Raw genomic sequence first — 20810 nt, 5'->3', positions numbered from 1 at the left:
TTGCCTGAGTCAGTGGTGGAGGCAGATACACTAGTGAAGTTTAAGAGACTGTTAAGTCAGGTATATGGAGGAGTTTAAGGTGGGAGGTTATATGGCAGGTAGGGTTTGAAGGTCAGCACAACATTGTGGGCCGAAGGGCCTGTAATGAGCTGTACTATTCTAATTAAATTTGCTCAGTTTTATTAAAAAGTATATTTCCTTGGGGAAATTAATCATCTTCTCACTTTATGCCGCTATTGTTCCAAACATAACATCAAAAAACAGTACTCAAAAGAAAGAAATTGAATTGCATTTAAGAAATTAGGCAGCATTGTCAGAGCTTTGGGGAGCAACTTTAAATTGTGTTCATATGTTCTCCTTTATCTCTTCTAGCCAATTGTGAAGTTATCTCAGTGGGGTAGGATTGACAGACTGTAGGCTACAGAAGACTCTTTGATACAAGGCATCCTCCAGATGCTGGAAACTCAGAGTAACACACTCACAATGCTGGAGGAAATCAGCAGGCTCCTCATTGTATCTCTGAATAAAATAAAATCAGTAATAAAAATAAACATTTTACTGTCCTATCCTAAATAAGGAATCTCTGACTCACTTAGTACTACACCAGGGTGTCAAAGTAGGTTTTGTTCCACTTGCACCTATGAAAGTTTTTGCTTCCCTAAGGAGACAATTCTAATGATAATTATTCCTCACATTTCTTGGCCTTTATTGGTAGGTAATATAAAGAATCTTGTCTTGCAGATATTTAGCTTAAAGCTCATCATCTCACATACTTTGATGAAAGCATCAGTGATGGCTTGAAGACCACCTTCAAGACCATACAAACGCAAGTGTTGTTGTTCATTGACTGCTAAAGTGGAGGTGACCTTGGTTCTGTATTGTATAATGGCAAGATTGAATAGGTTATAATTAGCCCTGAAGATTAACTCTACTTGGTGGGAATTTTGCTGTAGATGTGGTGGAGTCCTGCATGAAGATGATGCAGCCTTGTTCACCAGTAGTCCTCACTGAGACCGGCTCTTTTGTGGAGCTGGTATTTAGGATCACGGCTTGTCAGCCGTCATAAAGCAAATAGGAAAAGAAGATCAGTGTATGCAGTAAGCTACATTTGAGGAGGATACTCCATGTTTCCTCCCAAATGAAAGAATCAAATGCTTTAGTGAGATGAGAAAAGGCTAAATGTAGCTGCTAGTGCAACTCCTCGCATTTCCTTTGGAGTTGTTGTTTGGTGGAGGCCATATCCAATGTGCCTCTAGATGAATGGAATCCACACTGTGATTCAGGGAACAATGTTTTTTTATCTAGGAGAAGCAGATTGTGGAGGATCCCAGCAGTGACTTTCACTCTGCAGCCCTTTGTTATCACAGCCTCTGTCTATACCTCCACCATTTCCTCTTCAGCCTGGCTTGTTTCGCCATGTTTCACCTCTTACCTCCCGCCCAACATCTTTACTCCAGTTTCCTCCCCTCTGCGTTCTCAGTCCTGATGCAGGATCTTGACCCGAAACATCAACAAATGCACCCTAACTTGCTGAGTTCCTCCAGCAATTTGGTAAATTGGTTTGCTATTGTCATTACAGATACGGTGAAAAAATTGCCTTGCATATTCGCTCATACAGACCAATTCATTATAAAGGTGCATTGAGGTACCTAGTACAAGGTGAAATAATTACAGAGTGTGCAGTAAAAGTGTTACAGTACGGAGAAAGTGCAGTGCAGGTAGACGGTAGACAATGAGGTAGATTGTGTGGTCAAGAGTATCTTATCATACTAGAGAAACATTGAAGAGTCTTATATCAGTGGGATAAATGCTTTCCTTGAGCCTGATGGTACATGCTTTCAGGCTTTTAAATCTGTCTGAGGTTGGTGGGGTGGTGGGGGGGGGGGAAGAGTTTGAGAAGGATAGGGTGGATATCTTGGCTGTTTTACTGAGGGATTGAGAAGTATAGACAGAGTCCATGGAGTGTAGGATAGTTTTCCATGATCCGCTGAGCTGTGTACATGCAGCTGTGTCTAGCGGTGATGGGCAGAGCTGTACCAAGCCACGACGGATCTGGGCAGGACACTCTTCTCTGGTGTATTGATAAAAATTGCTGAGGGCCAAAGGGGATGTGCCAAATGTTTTCAGTCTCCTGCGGAAATTGGGGTGCTGGTGAGCTTTCTTGGCCACGGAGTCCGTACAATTGAACCAGGACTGGTGATGTTCACAACTGGGAACTTGAACTCTTGACCCTCTCAACCTCAGCACCAGTGATGTAAACAGGAGCATGTGTTCCTCCTCCTTTAGTGACCAGCTCTAACAGGGAGACGTGGCATATGGTACATAGAACTGTACAGCACAAGAATAGGCCTTTCGGCCTACAAATAAATTCATAATCAGATGGCCAACTAAACTAATCCCTTATGCCTATGCAACATCTATATCCCTCCATTTTCCTCACATTCATGTGCCTATCTAAAGGACTCTTAAAAATCCCTAATGTTCCTGCCTCTACCACCACCCCAGACAGTGCATTACTGGCACCCACCACTCTCTATGTTTAAAAAATTGCTCCCATGTTCCCTTTAAAAATATTCCCTCTCACCTTATATGCATGGTCTCTGGTTTCAACCCTAGGAAAACGTATTGTCCGTTTACTCTATCTATGTCTCTCCTAATCTTATAAACCTCTATCAAATCTCCTGTCAGTCATTGCTGTTCTGGAGAAAACAACTCCTTGTTATATTACATGCTCTCTAAACCAGGCTGCATCCTGGTAAACCTCTTCTGTACTCTCTCCAAAGTCTTGACATCCTTCCTATAATGAGGCAACTATGAGTGTACGCACTACTCCAGATGTGGCCTAACTAGAGTTTTATAAAGCTGCAATATAACTTCCTGGCTTTTGAACTTAATGTTTCAACTGATAAAGGCAAGCATGCCATATGCTTTATTAACCACCCTATCAACCTGTGTAGCCATTTTCAGGGAGCTATGACCTTGGACCCCAAGATCCCTCTGCGCGTAAACACTGTTAAGGGTCTTGCCCTTAACAGTGTCCTGTCTCTTTGTATTTAACCTATCCAGGTGCATCACTTCACATTTGACCATAAGACCATAATATATAGGAACAGAAGTAGACCATTTGGTCCATCGAGTCTTCTTCACCATCCAATCATAGGTTGATCCAATTCTTCTAGTCATCTCCACTTCCCCGCCTTCACCTTTTACCCTTTGATGTCCTGGGTAATCAAGAACCTATCTATCTCTGCCTTAAATACACCCAATGACTTGGCCTGCACAGCCACTCGTGGCAACAAATTCCACAGATGTACTACCCTCTGACTAAAGAAATTTCGGCACATCTCTGTTCTAAATGGACATCCTTCAATCTTGAAGTCATGCCCACTTGTCTTAGATTCCCCTACCATGGGAAATAACTTTGCCATAGCTAATGTGCTCAGGCCTTTTAACATTTGGAATGTTTCTATGAGTTCACCCCTCATTCTCCTGAACTCCAGGGAATACAGACCAAAAGCTGCCAGATATTCCTCTTACAGTAACTCTCTCATTCCTGGAATCATTCTCGTGAATCTTCTCTGAACACTCTCCAATGTCCATATGTCCTTTCTAAAATAGGGAGCCCAAAACTGCACATGATACTTCAAGTGTGGTCTCACGAGTACCTTATAGAGCCTCAACATCACATCCTTGCACTTATATTCTATACCTCTAGAAATTAATGCCAAAATTGCATTTGCGTTCTTTACCACCAACTCAACCTGGAGGTTAACCTTGAGGGTATCTTCCACAAGGATTCCCAAGTCCCTTTGCATCTCTGCATTTTGAATTTTCTCCCCCTCTAAATAATAGTCTGCCCATTTATTTCTTCCACCAAAGTGCATGACCATACACTTTCTGACATTGTATTTCATTTGCCACTTCTTTGCCCATTCTCCAAAACTATCTAAGTCTCCCTGCAGGGTCTCTGTTTCCACAACACTATCTGCTCTTCCACCTATCTTTGCATTATCGGCAAATTTAGCCACAAGTCCATTGATACCATAATCCAAATCATTGACATACATTGTAAAAAGTAACGGTCCCAACACCGACTCCTGAGGAACTCCCATGGTAACTGGCAGCCAGCCGGAATAGGATCCCTTTATTCCCACTCTCTGTTTTCTGCCAACCAGCCAATTCTCCACCTTTATAATTCCATGGGCTCTTATCTTGCTAAGTAGCCTTGTGCGGCACCTTGTCAAAGGCCTTCTGAAAATCCAAGTACACCACATCTACTGCATCTCCTTTGTCTACCCTGCTTGTAATTTTCTCAAAGAATTACAGTAGGTTTGTCAGGCAGGATTTTGCTTTCAGGAAACCATGGTGGCTTTGGCCTATCTTGTCATGTGCCTCCCGGTACTCTGTAATGTCATCCCTAACAATCGATTCCAACAACTTCCCAACCACTGATGTCAAGCTAACAGGTCTATAGTTTCCTATCTGCTGCTTCCCACCCTTCTTAAATAGCAGAGTAACATTTGCAATTTTCCAATAATCCGGTACAATGCCAGAATCTAGCGATTCTTGAAAGATCATCGTTAATGCCTCCACAATCTCTCCAGCTACCTCCTTCAGAACCCGAGGGTGCATTCCATCAGGTCCAGGAGATTTATCCACTCTGATTTGGCCAGGTTAAATTCCATCTGATATTTCTCCACCCTGATTTATACAGCCTGCCCAGAGGTCTCTGCCCCACCTATCCCTCACTGCCGACGGGTTGTGTCCCGTGATCTGCTCAGGTCCCTGTGTTATGCAGCTTGCCCAGTGAACTCCTGGACCCTGCCTGAACTCCGGGATCCTCCTTGCCTGAACTCTACTGCTCTCCCAGAACCCCAGAATCACCTTGAACGTCACGTCCCTCATGCACACCACGGTCACCACGTCTTGTCTATCATTTAGTTGTTCCCGACCTGCCCCAAGTACTGCGGTGCCTGCATTCTGCACTTGGGTCCAGCCTCCTGCCCCTTATGATACTTGTGAAGGACCTTTCATGGCCTCTACTGGCTTTCCTAATTCCCTTCTTGAGTTCTTTTTTGGCTTCATAAAAACATAGAAAATAGGTGCAGGAGTAGGCCATTCGGCCCTTCGAGCTTGCACCACCATTCAGTATGATCATGGCTGATCATCCAACTCAGAACCCTGTACCTGCTTTCTCTCCATACCTCCTGATCCCTTTAGCCACAAGGGCCATATCTAACAACTTCTTAAATATAGCCACTGAGCCGACCTCAACTGTTTCCTGTGGCAGAGAATTCTACAGATTCACCACTCTCTGTGTGAAGAAGTTTTTCCTCATCTCAGTCCTAAAAGGCTTTCCCTTTATCCTTAAACTGTGACCCCTCGTTCTGGACTTCCCCAACATCGGAAACAATCTTCCTGCATCTAGCCTGTCCAATCCCTTTAGAATTTTATATGTTTCAATAAGATCCCCCCTCAATCTTCTAAATTCCAGTGAGTATAAGCCTAGTCAATCCAGTCTTTCTTCATATGAAAGTCCTGCCATCCCAGGAATCAATCCAGTGAACCTTCTCTGTACTCCCTCTATGGCAAGAATGTCTTTCCTCAGATTAGGGGACCAAAACTGCACATAGGTGCGGTACCTCCCTGCTCCTGTACTCAAATCCTTTTGCTATGAATGCCAACATACCATTTGCCTTTTTCACCGCCTGCTGTACCTGCATGCCCACCTTCAATGACTGTTGTACAATGACACTCAGGTCTCGTTGCAGCTTCCCTTTTCCTAATTGGCCACCATTCAGATAATAATCTGTTTTCCTGTTCTTGCAACCAAAGTGGATAACCTCACATTTATCCACATTAAATTGCATCTGCCATGAATTTGCCCACTCACCTAATCTATCCAAGTCACCCTGCATCCTCTTAGCATCCTCCTCGCAGCTAATACCGCCACCCAGCTTCATGTCATCCGCAAACTTGGAGATGCTGCATTCAATTCCCTCGTCTAAATCATTAATATGTATTGTAAACAACTGGGGTCCCAGCACTGAGCCTTGCAGTACCCCACTAGTCACTGCCTGCCATTCTGAAGAAGTCCCATTTACTCCCGCTCTTTGCTTCCTGTCTGCCAACTAATTCTTTATCCACTGTTACGCCTGTGCCCCAACTCTGAGGGGCCGAAGGGTACAAAGTAGCCCCCTCCTTTTTGAGAATCACAAGATCGCTATTAATTCAGATCAGGAGACCCAGGAAATGAGAGAGAGACACGCAGGAATCCTCAAGGTTTGGAATGTGTCCTGGGCCTCCGACAGACAAAGCCACGGATAATGGCCATTGTCTCTTGGAGACAGAATTGTGTATTGAGTACTGTACTATTTATTTGAAGCCCTCAGGGATTGACCAAAGTGGGCTGGTTGAGGGATGGCATCATTCCAACCTGATTGACATCTGAGACCCCGTGAGTAAGGATAAAAGAGGGTCTGGGGAACAACTCCTTTAGACGCACCAGGAGAAACGCTAGAAATCCCGTGACAGCGTTTAATAGCGACAGCCGGTGGGGCCCGCGTGCGTCCTTTCCCGTTGCCTGGGATTGGCGGGAGTGACCACGGAAGAACGGCTTAGCTAAAAGGAAAAGGACACCAACGACATTTCAACGGATCAACATCATAAAAAAGGAAACTCTGGCAAGTTCCAAAATCTCTCTCTCTTGACTCCAACCAAAGGCTGCAGCCTGAATGAACTGAAGTGACTTTTATATTTCCATCAGACAATACATTATCCCCTAGACAAAGACAGAGCTATTTGTTATTGATTATTATTATACCCGCGCTTTTAGATTTAGTATTGATGATGTATATTATCTGTATGTTTGCACTGAGATTATTTTTGTGTATTTTTATCAATAAGTACTGTTAAAAATAGTACCATCAGACTTCAACGGATCTCTCTATCTTTGCTGGTAAGTGACCCAGTTACGGGGTATGTAACAACACATCAATACCATACCCCCAATACCGTGTGCTTTAAGTTTGCACACTAATCTCCTGTGTGGGACCTTGTCAAAAGCCTTTTGAAAATCTAAATATACCACATCCACTGGCTCTCCCTTATCCACTCTACTAGTTACATCTTCAAAAAATTCTATAAGATTCGTCAGACATGATTTTCCTTTCACAAATCCATGCTGACTTTGTCTGATGATTTCACCTCTTTCCAAATGTGCTGCTATCACATCTTTGATAACCGACTCCAGCATTTTCCCCACCACCGATGTCAGACTAACCGGTCTATAATTCCCTGGTTTTTCTCTCCCTCCTTTTTTAAAAAGTGGGGTTACATTAGCCACCCTCCAATCCTCAGGAACAAATCCAGAATCTAAGGAGTTTTGAAAAATTATCATTAATGCATCCACTATTTCTTTGGCTACTTCCTTAAGCACTCTGGGATGCAGACCATCTGGCCCTGGGGACTTATCTGCCTTTAATCCCTTCAATTTACCTAACACCACTTCCCTACTAACATGTATTTCCTTCAATTCCTCCATCTCACTAGACCCTCGGTCTCCTACTATTTCCAGAAGATTATTTATGTCCTCCTTAATGAAGACAGAACCAAAGTAGTTATTCAATTGGTCTGCCATGTCTTTGTTCCCTATGATCAATTTACCTGTTTCTGACTGCAAGGGACCTACATTTGTCTTGACCAATCTTTTTCTTTTCACGTATCTATAAAAGCTTTTACAGTCAGTTTTTATGTTCCCTGCCAGCTTTCTCTCATAATCTTTTTTCCCTTTCCTAATTAAGCCCTTTTTCCTCCTCTGCTGGTCTCTGAATTTCTCCCAGGTGTGCTGCTTCTTTTTGCTAATTTATATGTTTCTTCTTTGGACTTGATACTATCCCTAATTTCCCTTGTCAGCCACGGGTGCACTACCTTCCCTGGTTTAATCTTTTGCCAAACTGGGATGAACAATTGTTGTAGTTCATTCATGTGATCTTTAAATGCTTGCCATTGCATATTCACTGTTAACCCTTTAAGTATCATTTGCCAGTCTATCACGTCTCATACCTTCAAAGTTACCCTTCTTTAAGTTCAGAACCTTTGTTTCTGAATTAACTATGTCACTCTCCATCTTAATGAAGAATTCCACCATATTATAGTCACTCTTACCTAAGGGACCTCACACGACAAGATTGCTAACTAACCCTTCCTCATTGCTCAATACCGAATCTAGAATGGCCTGCTCTCTAGTTGGTTCCTCGACATGTTGGTTCAGAAAACCATCCTGCATACATTCCAAGAAATCCTCTTCCTCAGCACCCTTACCAATTTGGTTCACCCAATCTATATGTAGATTGAAGTCACCCATTATAACTACTGTTCCTTTATTGCACACATTTCTAATTTCCTGTTTAATGCCATCCCCAACCTCACTACTACTGTTAGGTGGCCTGTACACAACTCCCACCAGTGTTTTCTGCCCCTTAGTGTTATGCAGCTCTACCCATATTGATTCCACATCCTCCAGGCTAATGTCCTTCCTTTCTATTGCATTAATCTCCTCTCTAACCAGCAATGCTACCCCACCTCCTTTTCTTTCCTGTCTATCCTACCTGAATATTGAATATCCCTGGATGTTGAGCTCCCATCCTTGGTCACCCTGGAGCCATGTCTCTGTGATCCCAACCAGATCATATTCATTAATAACTATCTGCACATTCAATTCATTCACCTTGTTACGAATGCTCCTCATATTGACACACAAAGCCTTCAGGCTTGTTTTTACAACACTTTTAGCCCCTATACAATTACGTTGAAAAGTAGCCCTTTTTGCTTTTTGCCCTGGATTTACCTGCCTGCCACTTTTACTTTTCACCTTACTACTTTTTGCTTCTACCCTCATTTTACACCCCTCTGTCTCTCTGCACTTGTTCCCATCCCCCTACCACATTAGTTTAAAGCCTCCTGAACAGCAGTAGCAAACGCTCCCCCTATGACATTGGTTCCAGTCCAGCCCAGGTGCAGACCATCCTGTTTATACCGGTCCCACCTCCCCCAGAACTGGTTCCAATACCCCAGAAATTTGAATCCCTCCCCCTTGCACCATTTTTCAAGCCACATATTCATCTGAAATATCCTCCTATTTCTACTCTGACTAGCATGTGGCACTGGTAGTAATCCAGAGATTATTACCTTTGTGGTCCTACTTTTTAGTTTATCTCCTAACTCCCTAAATTCACCTTGTAGGATGTCATCCCGTATTTTACCTATATCGTTGGTACCTATGTGTACCACGACCACTGGCTGTTCATCCCCCCACTCCAGAATGTCCTGCAGCAGGCTCAGAGACTTCCTTGACCCTTGCACCAGGGAGGCAACATACCATCCTGGAGTCTCATTTGCGGCCGCAGAAACACCGATCTATTCCCCTTACAATCGAATCCCCTATCACTATAGCTCTCCCACTCCTTTTCCTTCCCTCCTGTGCTGCAGAGCCACCCATGGTGCAATGAACTCGGCTGCTGCTGCCTTCCCCTGATGAGACATCTCCCCCAACAGTATCCAAAACAGTGTATCTGTTTAGGAGGGAGATGACCTCAGGGGACTCCTGCCAACTGCTACGCTGTCCAGTGGCCACCCCTTCCCTTTCTGACTGTGTAGCCTTTACCTGCGGTGTGGCCAACTCACTGAACGTGCTATTCATGACTTTCTCAGCATCGCAGATGCTCTAGTATGAATCCAATCGCAGTTCCAGACGCTCAATGCGTTCCAGAAGCTGCAGTTGCACTCACTTCCTGCACACATAGTGGTCAGGGATACTGGCCGTATCCCTGATTTCCCACATGCTGCAGGATGAACAAACCACGGGACCGATCTCAGCTGCCATGACCTACCCAATATGTTGCCTCAACTTTTGAAACTTTCTCCTTTTAAAGGAACTTACCCGGCCTTACCTCACTTGGAGTGAAGCTCGTCCTCAGCCTCTGCTCGCCGAAGCCTCTGGAGACAAAGCCTTCCTACTCTGTCCCCCTCTACTCCGTCGCCCGCTCTGTCTAACTGTTCTCTCTATAATCTTCTTTATAATCATCAATGGCTCTGTTTGATTCCAGAGCTTTACAGACTTTTCCTTTTTGATCTTGACTGAGTACATCACCTCCTTCACCATCCAAGGTGCTTTCACCTTGCCATTCTTGTCCTTCCTTTTGACTGGAATGTATCCGTCCTCTACTCCAGGAAGTTGATCTTTAACATCTTGCACATGCCTGATGTGGATTTGCCCAAAAGCAGCTGTTCCAATTAGCTCTCCTTAGTTCCTGCATAATGCTTATGTAATTTTCCCTGCTCCAGTTTAATACTCTCAAGCAAGATCCATACTTATCCTTATCTATAGCTGTCTTAAAATTTAAGAAGTTGTGGTTACTGTTTCCTAGCTGCTCATCCACTGGAAGGTCAGTTACCTGGCCAAGCTCATTACCCAACACCAGGTCAAGTACAGCCCCTCCTCTTGTTAGATTGTCTACATATCGATTTAAGAATCCTTCCTGGATGCCCCTAACAAATACTGCCCCGTCTAAACCACTTACACCAAGAAAGTCCGAGTTTACATTAGGGACGTTGAAGCCCCCAGACAACAACCCTATTGTTTTTATACCTTTCCTTAAGCTGCCTGCACATCTGTTTTTCAATGTCAAGGTGGTCATTGGGGGATCTGCAGTACAATCCCATCAGAATGATTGCTTCCTTACTACGTTTGAGTTCTACCCATATTGACTCAGTAGATGAGCCTGTAGCGCAGCTGTAATATTGTCTCTGATTAGTGGTGAAACTCCACCCCCCCCCCCAAACTCATTCTCCATATTTCCTAAAACATCAAAATGCTGGGATATTAAGCACCCATTCCTGTCCCTCTCTCAACCAAGTCAACATCATAGTTCAATATACTGATTCATGCTTTAAATTCATTGTAATACATCTTGCATTTAAATACTCACTCTTCTCATTGTATCTACTACTTTGATCCTGCCTGTTTTTACTGGCCTTGACATCTACCTTCCTCTGCATGCCTCCACTTTCTGACCTGGTATTCTGGTTTCCACCCTCCTGAGCAGCATGAGTGAACCTCCCAACCAGGAAGATTGATTCCTCTCCAGTTTAGCTGCAACCCGTTCATTTTGTACAGTTCATCCCTGCCCCAGAAGAGGTTCCAATGATCCAAGAACCTGAAGCTCTGTCCCCTTCACCAGTTCCTGACCTGACTAGAGGAGTAATCCAGATATTACTACCTCGGAAGCTCTGCTCTTCAGCTTCTTTCCTAACTCCCTTTCCTAATTCTCTGTGCAGGACCTCTTCCCCCTTTCTACCTATGTCTTAGTTGCAATGTGCACTACAACTTCAGGCTGCTCACTGTTCCCTTTAAGAATATTCTGCAGATGCTAGCATCTGGGAGGCAACACAACATACTTGTGTCTCTCTCTCCTGCCTGTCCTCCTAACTACTGAGTCTCCTGTCACTATTGCTCGGTCTGACTTTACACTTCCTTGCTGAGCCTCAGCATTGGCCACAACGCCACTAGCCTGGCTGCTGCTTCTGTGCCCTGATAGGTCATCCCCCCAGCACTAATGAAAGGGGTATATTTATTGCTGAGGAAAATGCCACAGGGGAATGCACTGACTGCTTACTCCCCTTACTTCACCTGGTGGTCACCCATCTACTATCTGAAGCCTGCTCTCTGGGTGTGATCACCTCAGTAGGAGTTTCATCTGTGAAGCTTTCAGCCTCTTGGATGGTCCTGAGAGAATCCAGCTCCAGCTCCAGTTCCTTGACCTTGTCAGCCAGGAGCTGATGTTGGGTGCACTTCCTGAGGACTTCCAGGGAGACTATTAGGTACCCTGAAATCCCACATCTAACAGGAGGAACATTCCACCACCTTAACCATCCTGCCTACACTGAACCAAGGGCTAAGGATTTACAGACATCTCTGTAGTTACCACAAGTGTTTTTCTCTCCATTCTTGGTCACAATTACAACATCTCTGAGGTCCCCTGGTAAATCCTTATCTTCCCAGCATTGGTCAATAAGATTATAAATAGATTTGTGATTGAAGCTTTTCACTGCCTAGTTTTAGAATGTCTGTGCTTATTACAAGACATTGGGCCATTTCATGAATCCTTCTAATTCTGGAGTTTTCGATAAACCCTTAACAGCTTTGATTAGAAGTTGAGGTAAGACAGGACCAATTAGATGGCTGTGAAATAGTTAAAAGTGTTCTCATTGAGGACAATGGCTGAGAAGGAACAAAAGCAATGTGTACAGGAGCTTTTCAGTTGCTGTGCTGGGTGGGGAGGGGGCTTTGGGATTTGGCTACAGACAGCCTCAGAAGTACAGAAGAACCCACTCAAGTGATGGCAAATTGCTGAGAAACCTGCACTCTCTCCATCTGCCATTTGCACTCCCTGGGAACTATAACCACAGTTGAAGGGCAGAACTAAAGAACCTCGACTAATTGCCCAGGTACTGGATCACCAGAACACAATCAATTGTAGTTGAACAACTAAGCTTTGCAAATATTTGCTAAATGTTAGTAACAGAGCATATTTCTGACCAAGCAAGTTAATCATCTGCATACCCTTGGGAATGGGCCCACTTGCGTGGCCAGAACTTTTTTAAACCCTAGGATTTCTGTTGGGCCTCTGCTTTCTGAGCTGTGCTGGTAGAGCAGCACTCAGTTCTGTTACTGCTGGGACAGTTTATTGTGGTTCTTATATCCCTAGTCTCAAACCTCGTCTGTGCAGTAGAAATAACCTGTTCATGCATACGTTAGCTGTTCATCGCCAACTCCCACACAGACCCAGTGTCAGGGGTGATCAGGGTGGCTGGACATCAAGCTCTGTGGCAAGGATATTATTACTCATGCTCGAAAGGCCACACACGTATGCCTCTCATCCCCTCACCCAGCCTCCCACCTCATTGTCTATGCTCCTCGCTTTGTTGAGATCTCTGCTTGCCGATCACAGCCGCATATCTGGCCCTACCTCTGAGCCCTGCCTCCAGCTGCACATCTGGCCCCTACTCCAAATTCTCTGCTTCTGGCCACACTAATGGGCCCATTCTCCATGGTATATAGACCATTAACTTGCTTGGTCAGAAATGTGCTCTGTTACTAACATTTAGAAAATATTTGCCAAGCTTAATTGTTCAACTACAAATGACTGTGTTCTGGTGATCCAGTACCTGGGCTCTTTAATGGAGGTTCTTTAGTTCTGCCCTTCAACTGCGGTTATAGTTCCCAGGGAGTGCAAATGGCATACGGAGAGAGTGCAGGGTCCTTAGCAATTTGCCATCACTTGTGTGGGTTTTTCGGTACTGCTGAGGCTGTCTGTAAAGCCTCCATGGCCCTGTTCCGTCTAAGCTGCTCGGGTGCACAGCCGTGCAGTAACTGAAATGCTCCTGTGCACATTGCTTTTGTTGCTGGCAACTGGAATTTTCATTTACATGACAAATTGTGCTTTGGTAGTGATGCACCATCAATAATTCACTCTGAGACGTAAGGCGAGATATCGGCTTTTATTGACTGGAAGAAGGAACAAGCAGTGAGTGACCACCATACTACATCCTGGAGACTGAGAGGCCGGGCTCAGGCCTCGATCGCCTTTATACAGGGGTCTTTTTATACCCCCTTTGTTTTAAAAGAGTCCCCATGTGACGAAGTTTCTTACAGGTTAAGTCTATCAGGTGGTCGAATCTGTCGCTGCGATCTACGTAGCACCGGCTGTGATTGCACAGGTGCCGGTGGTGGTGATTGCACAGATGCCGGTGGTGGTGATTGCACAGATGCCGGTGGTGGTGATTGCACAGCTACTGGTGGTGGTGATTGCACAGATGCCGGTGGTGGTGATTGCACAGGTGCCGGTGGTGGTGATTGCACAGGTGCCGGTGGTGATTGCACAGGTGCCGGTGGTGGTGATTGCACAGGTGCCGGTGGTGATTGCACAGGTGCCGGTGGTGGTGATTGCACAGGTGCCGGTGGTGGTGATTGCACAGATGCCGGTGGTGGTGATTGCACAGGTGCCGGTGGTGGTGATTGCACAGATGCCGGTGGTGGTGATTGCACAGGTGCCGGTGGTGGTGATTGCACAGGTGCCGGTGGTGGTGATTGCACAGCTACCGGTGGTGGTGATTGCACAGGTGCCGGTGGTGATTGCACAGGTGCCGGTGGTGGTGATTGCACAGGTGCCGGTAGTGATTGCACAGATGCCGGTGGTGGTGATTGCACAGCTACCGGTGGTGGTGATTGCACAGATGCTGGTGGTGGTGATTGCACAGGTGCCGGTGGTGGTGATTGCACAGATGCCGATGGTGGTGATTGCACAGATGCCGGCGGTGGTGACTGCACAGATGCCGGTGGTGGTGATTGCACAGGTGCCGGTGGTGGTGATTGCACAGATGCCGATGGTGGTGATTGCACAGGAGCCGGTGGTGGTGATTGCACAGATGCCGGTGGTGGTGATTGCACAGATGCCGGTGGTGGTGATTGCACAGATGCCGGTGGTGGTGATTGCACAGGTGCCGGTGGTGATTGCACCGTAGACGGTGGTTGTGCTGGTTCCGGCCTAACTGGAGGTGTCAGCCCACTAGGCGTCGGTGATCCCTCATGCGTGTGTGAGGCGCCTGGTATATACCAGTACGAAACGCCCGGTATATGAGTGTCGTGAGGAGTCTGTGTAGGGCTCGGTGTGCGCACTGTCACCTTGGGTACAGGGTTCATAGTTACCGGGGAGTGTTCGGGGTAGTGGTCTGCTGCTCCTGCGGGTGCCAGGTCGTGGACGGAGACCGTGTCCTCCCGCCCATCAGGTAAGACCACGTCGGCATACTGGGGGTTCGCATGTAGAAGGTGAACCCTCTCGACCAGTGGGGAGTATTTATTGCTCCTCACATGTCTCCGGAGCAGCACTGGCCCTGGGGACGTCAGCCAAGCTGGTAGGGTGGTCCCAGTGACAGACTTCCTGGGAAAAGAGAATAGGCGCTCGTGAGGGGTGGCATTGGTGGACGTACATAACAGAGAGTGGATGGAGTGGAGTGCCTCAGGGAGGACCTCCTGCCATCGAGAGACCGGCAACCCTTTTGACTTAAGGGCTAAAAGTGTGACCTTCCACACTGTGGCATTCTCCCTCTCCACCTGTCTATTTCACCGGGGATTATAACTTGTGGTCCAACTAGTAGCAATGCCCCTAGCCAGCAGGTACTGGCGCACTCATAAACGAGGACCCTTTATCACTGCGGATGTAGCAGGGATATCCAAACAGAATGAAGAGCTGGCACAGGGCTTTTATGATGGACGTGGTAGTGGTGTTGGGGCAGGGGATGGCAAAGGGGAACCGCGCGTACTCGTCGATAATATTGAGAAAGTAGACATTGCGGTCGGTGGAGAGAAGGGGGCCCTTAAAGTCAACACTCAGTCGCTCAAAAGGGCGGGTGGCCTTGACAAGTTGCGCCGTTTCAGGACGGTAGAAGTGCGGTTTGCACTCAGCGCAGACTTGGCAGTCCCTGGTCATCGTCCTGATGTCCTCCAGGGAGTACGGCAAGTTCCGGGCTTTCACGAAGTGGTAAAATCGGGTGACCCCCGGATGGCAAAGATGTGCATGGAGGGCGTATAGCTGGTCGAGCCGTGCACTAGCACACGCTCCCCGGGATAGGGCATCAGGGGGCTCATTGAGCCTTCCAGGCCGGTACAGGATATCATAGTTGTAGGTGGAGAGTTCTATTCTCCACCGCAAAATTTTATCATTTTTGATTTTGCCCCGCTGTTGGTTGCTGAACATGAACGCAACCCAGCGCTGGTCGGTCAGCAAGGTGAACCTTGGAGGCGATATAGTGCCTCCAGTGCCTAACAGCCTCCACTATGGCCTGGGCTTCTTTCTCCACCGCGGAGTGCCGAATTTCAGAGCCTTGAAGGGTACGAGAAAAGAATGCTACTGGCCTGCCGTCCTGATTGAGGGTAGCAGCCATTGCGAAATCGGAGGCGTCACACTCTACTTGGAAGGGAATTGTCTCATCCACCGCATGCATCGTTGCTTTGGCAATGTCCCCTTTAATGCGGCTGAAGGCCGCGCAGGCCTCGGCAGAGAGGGGAAAAGTGGTAGACTTGACCAGGGGGCGGGCCTTGTCTGCGTAATGGGGAACCCATTGGGCGTAATAGGAAAAGAAGCCCAGGCACCGTCTGAGGGCTTTGAGAGTGGTGGGAGGAGGGAGTTCTAACAGGGGGCACATACGGTCGGGATCAGGGCCAATGACCCCGTTTTCCACGACATACCCAAAGATAGCGAGTCGGGTGGTTCCAAACATACACTTGTCCCTATTATAAGTAAGGTTCAGGGCTTTGGCCACTTGGGAAAAATCGTTGGAGGTTGGCGTTGTGATCCGGCCAGTCGTGGCCACAGATGGTGATGTTATCCAGATAGGGAAATGTGGCCTTCAGTTGGCACTGGTCCACCATCCGGTCCATTTCCCTCTGGAAGACAGAGACACCATTTGTGGCACCGAATGGGAAGCGCAGGAAGTGATAGAGCCTGCCGCCCGCCTCGAAGGCGGTGTAGGGGCAGTCCTCTGGGCGGATGGGGAGCTGGTGATAAGCGGATTTCAGATCTATTGTCGTGTACACCTTGTACTGAGCAATCTGGTTGACCATATCCGCGATGCGGGGTAGGGGGTACGCGTAGAGCTGCGTGAACCTATTGATGGTTTGACTATAGTCCATGACCATCCTATCTTTCTGCCCAGTCCGAACAACCACCTGGGCCCTCCAAGGGCCAATGCTTGGCTCGATGATTCCCTCCCCGAGCATCCGCTGTACCTCTGACTGAATGAAGGCCCTGTCCCCCGCGCTGTACCTCCTGCTTTTAGTTGCCACAGGTTTATAGTCGGGGGTCAGGTTGGCGAACAGCGGTGGGGGAGGGACCTTGAGGGTGGAGAGACTGCAAGTGGTGTCGGTAGCGCAGCTGTCGGCATGGTGCTGGGTGGGACGTGTGGGCCGGTGTGTTTGTGTGTGGTCAGTAGTGATGAAGTCCCACCAAACTGAGGATTCTGGACAGTGAGTGGTGGGAGGGGTCCGTCATATGCCATAGTCACACTTCCGAGATGGCTCTGGAAGTCCAGCCCCAATAGCACAGGTGCACACAGCATGACCAGTAACGCAAAGTCCCGATATTCTGTGCCCTGCACCACCAATGTCGCTACACAACCCACCCAGATGTCTTTGGAATGCAACCCAGAAGCCAAATTGATCCTCTGACTTACCGGCTGAGTCACGAGTCCGCAGCATTGCACTGTGTCCGGGTCAATAAAACTCTCAGTGCTGCCCGTGTCAAACAGGCAGCTAGTCCTGTGCCCCTCCACCAGGATGTCCATCATTGACCTTGCAAACTGGTGTGGGGCGCTTTGGTCGAGGGTAACGGATGCCAGAGTTGAACTGCCGTCTTGGTGCCCGGTAAACACCAGTGGGTAGGGGGCGGGGCATGCTGACGCCGACAAAGATGGCCGCGCACATCCGGGCATGCAAGATGGCGGCCCCCATGCCTCGCACGGGTCGGGGGCAGGGCATGTTGACGCCGACAAAGATGGTCTCTGTCCGGTCACAGAGGTGTCTCGTACCAGCAGCTCCGCATGTATATTTTATTGACTGGAAGTGTTAAAACATGGAAACCGTTTTACGCCCGTAAAGATTGGATTTGGACCCCCAAGCCCCTGAAGCAGCTCTTGCTTTTGAACTCTGGCTTGCATGCTTTCAATCATACTTGGAGGAGGTTCGTGCAACTGAACCCGCTGTTATGCACAGAATTCTCCTCTCGAGAGGCACCCCAAAAGTTTATTCATTTATCAGAGACCTGCCGACCTACGAAGGGGCACTGGACGCCCTCAAGAGACAGTACCTGCGGCCGGTGAACACCGTCTACGCAAGACATCGTTTAGCTACCCGGCGGCAGCGGCCTGGAGAATCGAATGCCGAGTTTCTTCGAGCCCTTCAGATACTCGTGTGAACTTGCGACTGCAAAACTCTCACGGCAGAACAGTATGCGGAGCTGCTAGTACGAGACGCCTTTGTGACAGGACTGAGGTCAGTGTATGTGCCTCAGAGGTTGCTGGAAAAAGCCGATATCTCGCCTTATGTCTCAGAGTGAGTTATTGATGGTGCATCAATTTTATTGACTGGAAGAAGGAACAAGCAGTGGTTGACCACCATACTACATCCTGGAGACTGAGAGGCCGGGCTCAGGCCTCAATCGCCTTTATACAGGGGTCTGTGGGAGGAGCCACAGGAGCAGTCAGCAGGGGGCGTGTCCAGACAGGTATACATAGTTTACCACAGGTGGTCCAGATCCCAGGTTCTTTAATGGAACCTCTTTCGTTCTGACCAGCTGCTGATATAGTTCACAGAGAGTGCAAACCACTAATCAAATGTATTTATTTGAACCTCCAAAAGGATCACAACCTTGTCGTTAGGTTTGGAGGCTTGTGTGCCTCAGTGACCCACAGAGCTATGTTGGCTGGTGTCAGGGCTTTATGCTTTGCCTTTTGGTAGGGTCACCCATGGCAAACAGGTCAAGGAGTAGAGGACAGACTAAGAGTAGTCCACCAGTGGGGTTCAGCTCAGGGCTAACAACACTGACTGGTCAAACAAAATTGCTACAGAAACAGCAATGAAGAATCCTATATCAGAGTGTGATGGTCTTCCTGAGTCTTCATCCAGGAAGCCCTGAACACTACCAGAGATGGAGGACCTCATTGAAATTTACCGAATTTTGAAAGGACTAGAGAGGATAGATGTGAGAGGATGTTTCCTATGGTGGGGGGTATCCAGAACTAGAGGGCACAGCCTCAAAATTGAGGAATGACCTTTTAGAACAGAGGTAAGGAGGAATTTTTTTTTAGCCGGAGAGTACTGAATCTGTGGAAAGCTCTGCCACAGACTGTGGTGTAGGCCAAGTTTGTGGGTATATTTAAGGCAGAAGTTGATCATTTCCTGATCGGTCAGGGCATCGAAGAATATGGTGAGAAGGCAGGTGTATGGGGCTGAGTGGAATCTGGGATCAGCCATGATGGAATAGCGGAGCAGTCTCAATGGGCTGAATGACCTAATTCTACTATGACTTATGGTCTTATGGTCTGGACCTTCATTGTTGCCCCAAATGTCGGGGCACAATGGGTAGTAAGTCAGTCTTTACTTGAAGTGAAGCAAAAATGACTGAATGTCTAATCTCAGATTCATTGTTTGAAAGCGAGGGTCTTTCTGGCTGTGTTGCAGGAAAGGTAAGGTGAAACTGTGATTTGGGTAAGCAAGTGCTAGCAGTTTGACAACAATTCGAGTGCTTGCTTTTCTGTCTGCAATTGGAAAATGGGGAGAAAAATAAAATGAATACAGTTCAGAAAAAATATCTAAGGGATCAATTAAAACTAATGTTGTTGGAACAAAGTAACTTGCATTTGAGTGTAAGAACATTTTGTATTTATGTAACACTTCCTTATTGTCTCAGATTGTCCTAAACAATGTTCTAGCCAATGAAGTACTGAAGAGAAATCACTGTTGCCATCTAGGAAACACAAGACTCAATATACCACAAACAGCGGCATGTATTTAACCACATATTCCCATTTGGGGATGCTGATAACTGATAAGTATTGACCAGGAGACCTGTGACATTTTCTAGTTCAATAAGATGCCATTGGGTCTTGAATGCCTCCATGCAGAAGGGATCGGACCTTAGGTTCACACAAAGTACACTGCAGATGCTGTGGTCAAATCAAGACGTACAAAAAAGCTGGATGAACTCAGCAGGTTGGGCAGCATCCGTTGAAATGAGCAGTCAACGTTTCAGGCTGAGACCCTTCGTCAGGACTAAAGAAGGAGGGGGCTCCTTCTTCAGTCCTGACGAAGGGTCTCGACCCGAAACGTTGACTGCTCCTTTCAACGGATGCAGCCCGACTTGCTGAGTTCATCCAGCTTCTTTGGACCATAGTTTCATGTCTTATCAAAAAGGAGTCTGACTCTCTTGGTACTGCATCAGAGTACCAGCCTAGGTATTGTTCCGCTTGAACCTACTACTTTTGGAATGAGTGTGACTGCTAACTCTGGTGATTTGAACCCACTCAGAAATTTGGCCATAAATGATAAGCTGTATGAAAGTAAACATGATCAGGGAATCCATTGTAGTGGAAGTGAAGACTTAGGTTCACACACACATCTGGAACAATATGCCCAGTAATCCATTGGGAGTCAACTGATTTGTTGAAGCTCATTTACTCCTGTAATAAGCTTGAGGCCTCTATTGTACTCAGACCATCCACTGTACCTCAGTGTAGCTAGAAAGTGCAAAGGGAATTATGAGGAACTTTGTGAGAGGCATAAATCAGTTTTACTTCCTGGAGCTGTAAATGAAAGAACATCCCTGTAATATTATTACGCCACTTCAGCTGAAACCCGGCGTCATATTGAAGATTTGGAATGGGTGCCGTGAGGAGACCTTATCTTCTTCCTCAATCCCACAATGCTCACCCCTCTGCTCACCTTCCCATTCTTTCTCTGCTCCCCTTGCAGCAATCAATGTGATTTATTATTTCTACTCTCCAGATCCTTGAAGTTTCATACTCTATTGTTGCACTGTGCCACGTGACCACATTCCACGTAGCTCAGGGTCCAAACTTGATTTATTTACAAATGGCAATGTTGTTTCCTCTTGCTTGCAAGGAAGAGGTTCTTCCCAACTTTCAGGGTTTAAAAGAGAGGTTTTGTGGAGCTGATCCCTGGTGGCTTTGAATTAACT

The sequence above is a fragment of the Hypanus sabinus genome, chromosome 18 (assembly GCF_030144855.1).
Source record: "Hypanus sabinus isolate sHypSab1 chromosome 18, sHypSab1.hap1, whole genome shotgun sequence".
Classification (NCBI taxonomy): Eukaryota; Metazoa; Chordata; class Chondrichthyes; order Myliobatiformes; family Dasyatidae; genus Hypanus; species Hypanus sabinus.
This window is presented reverse-complemented; position numbering follows the sequence as displayed.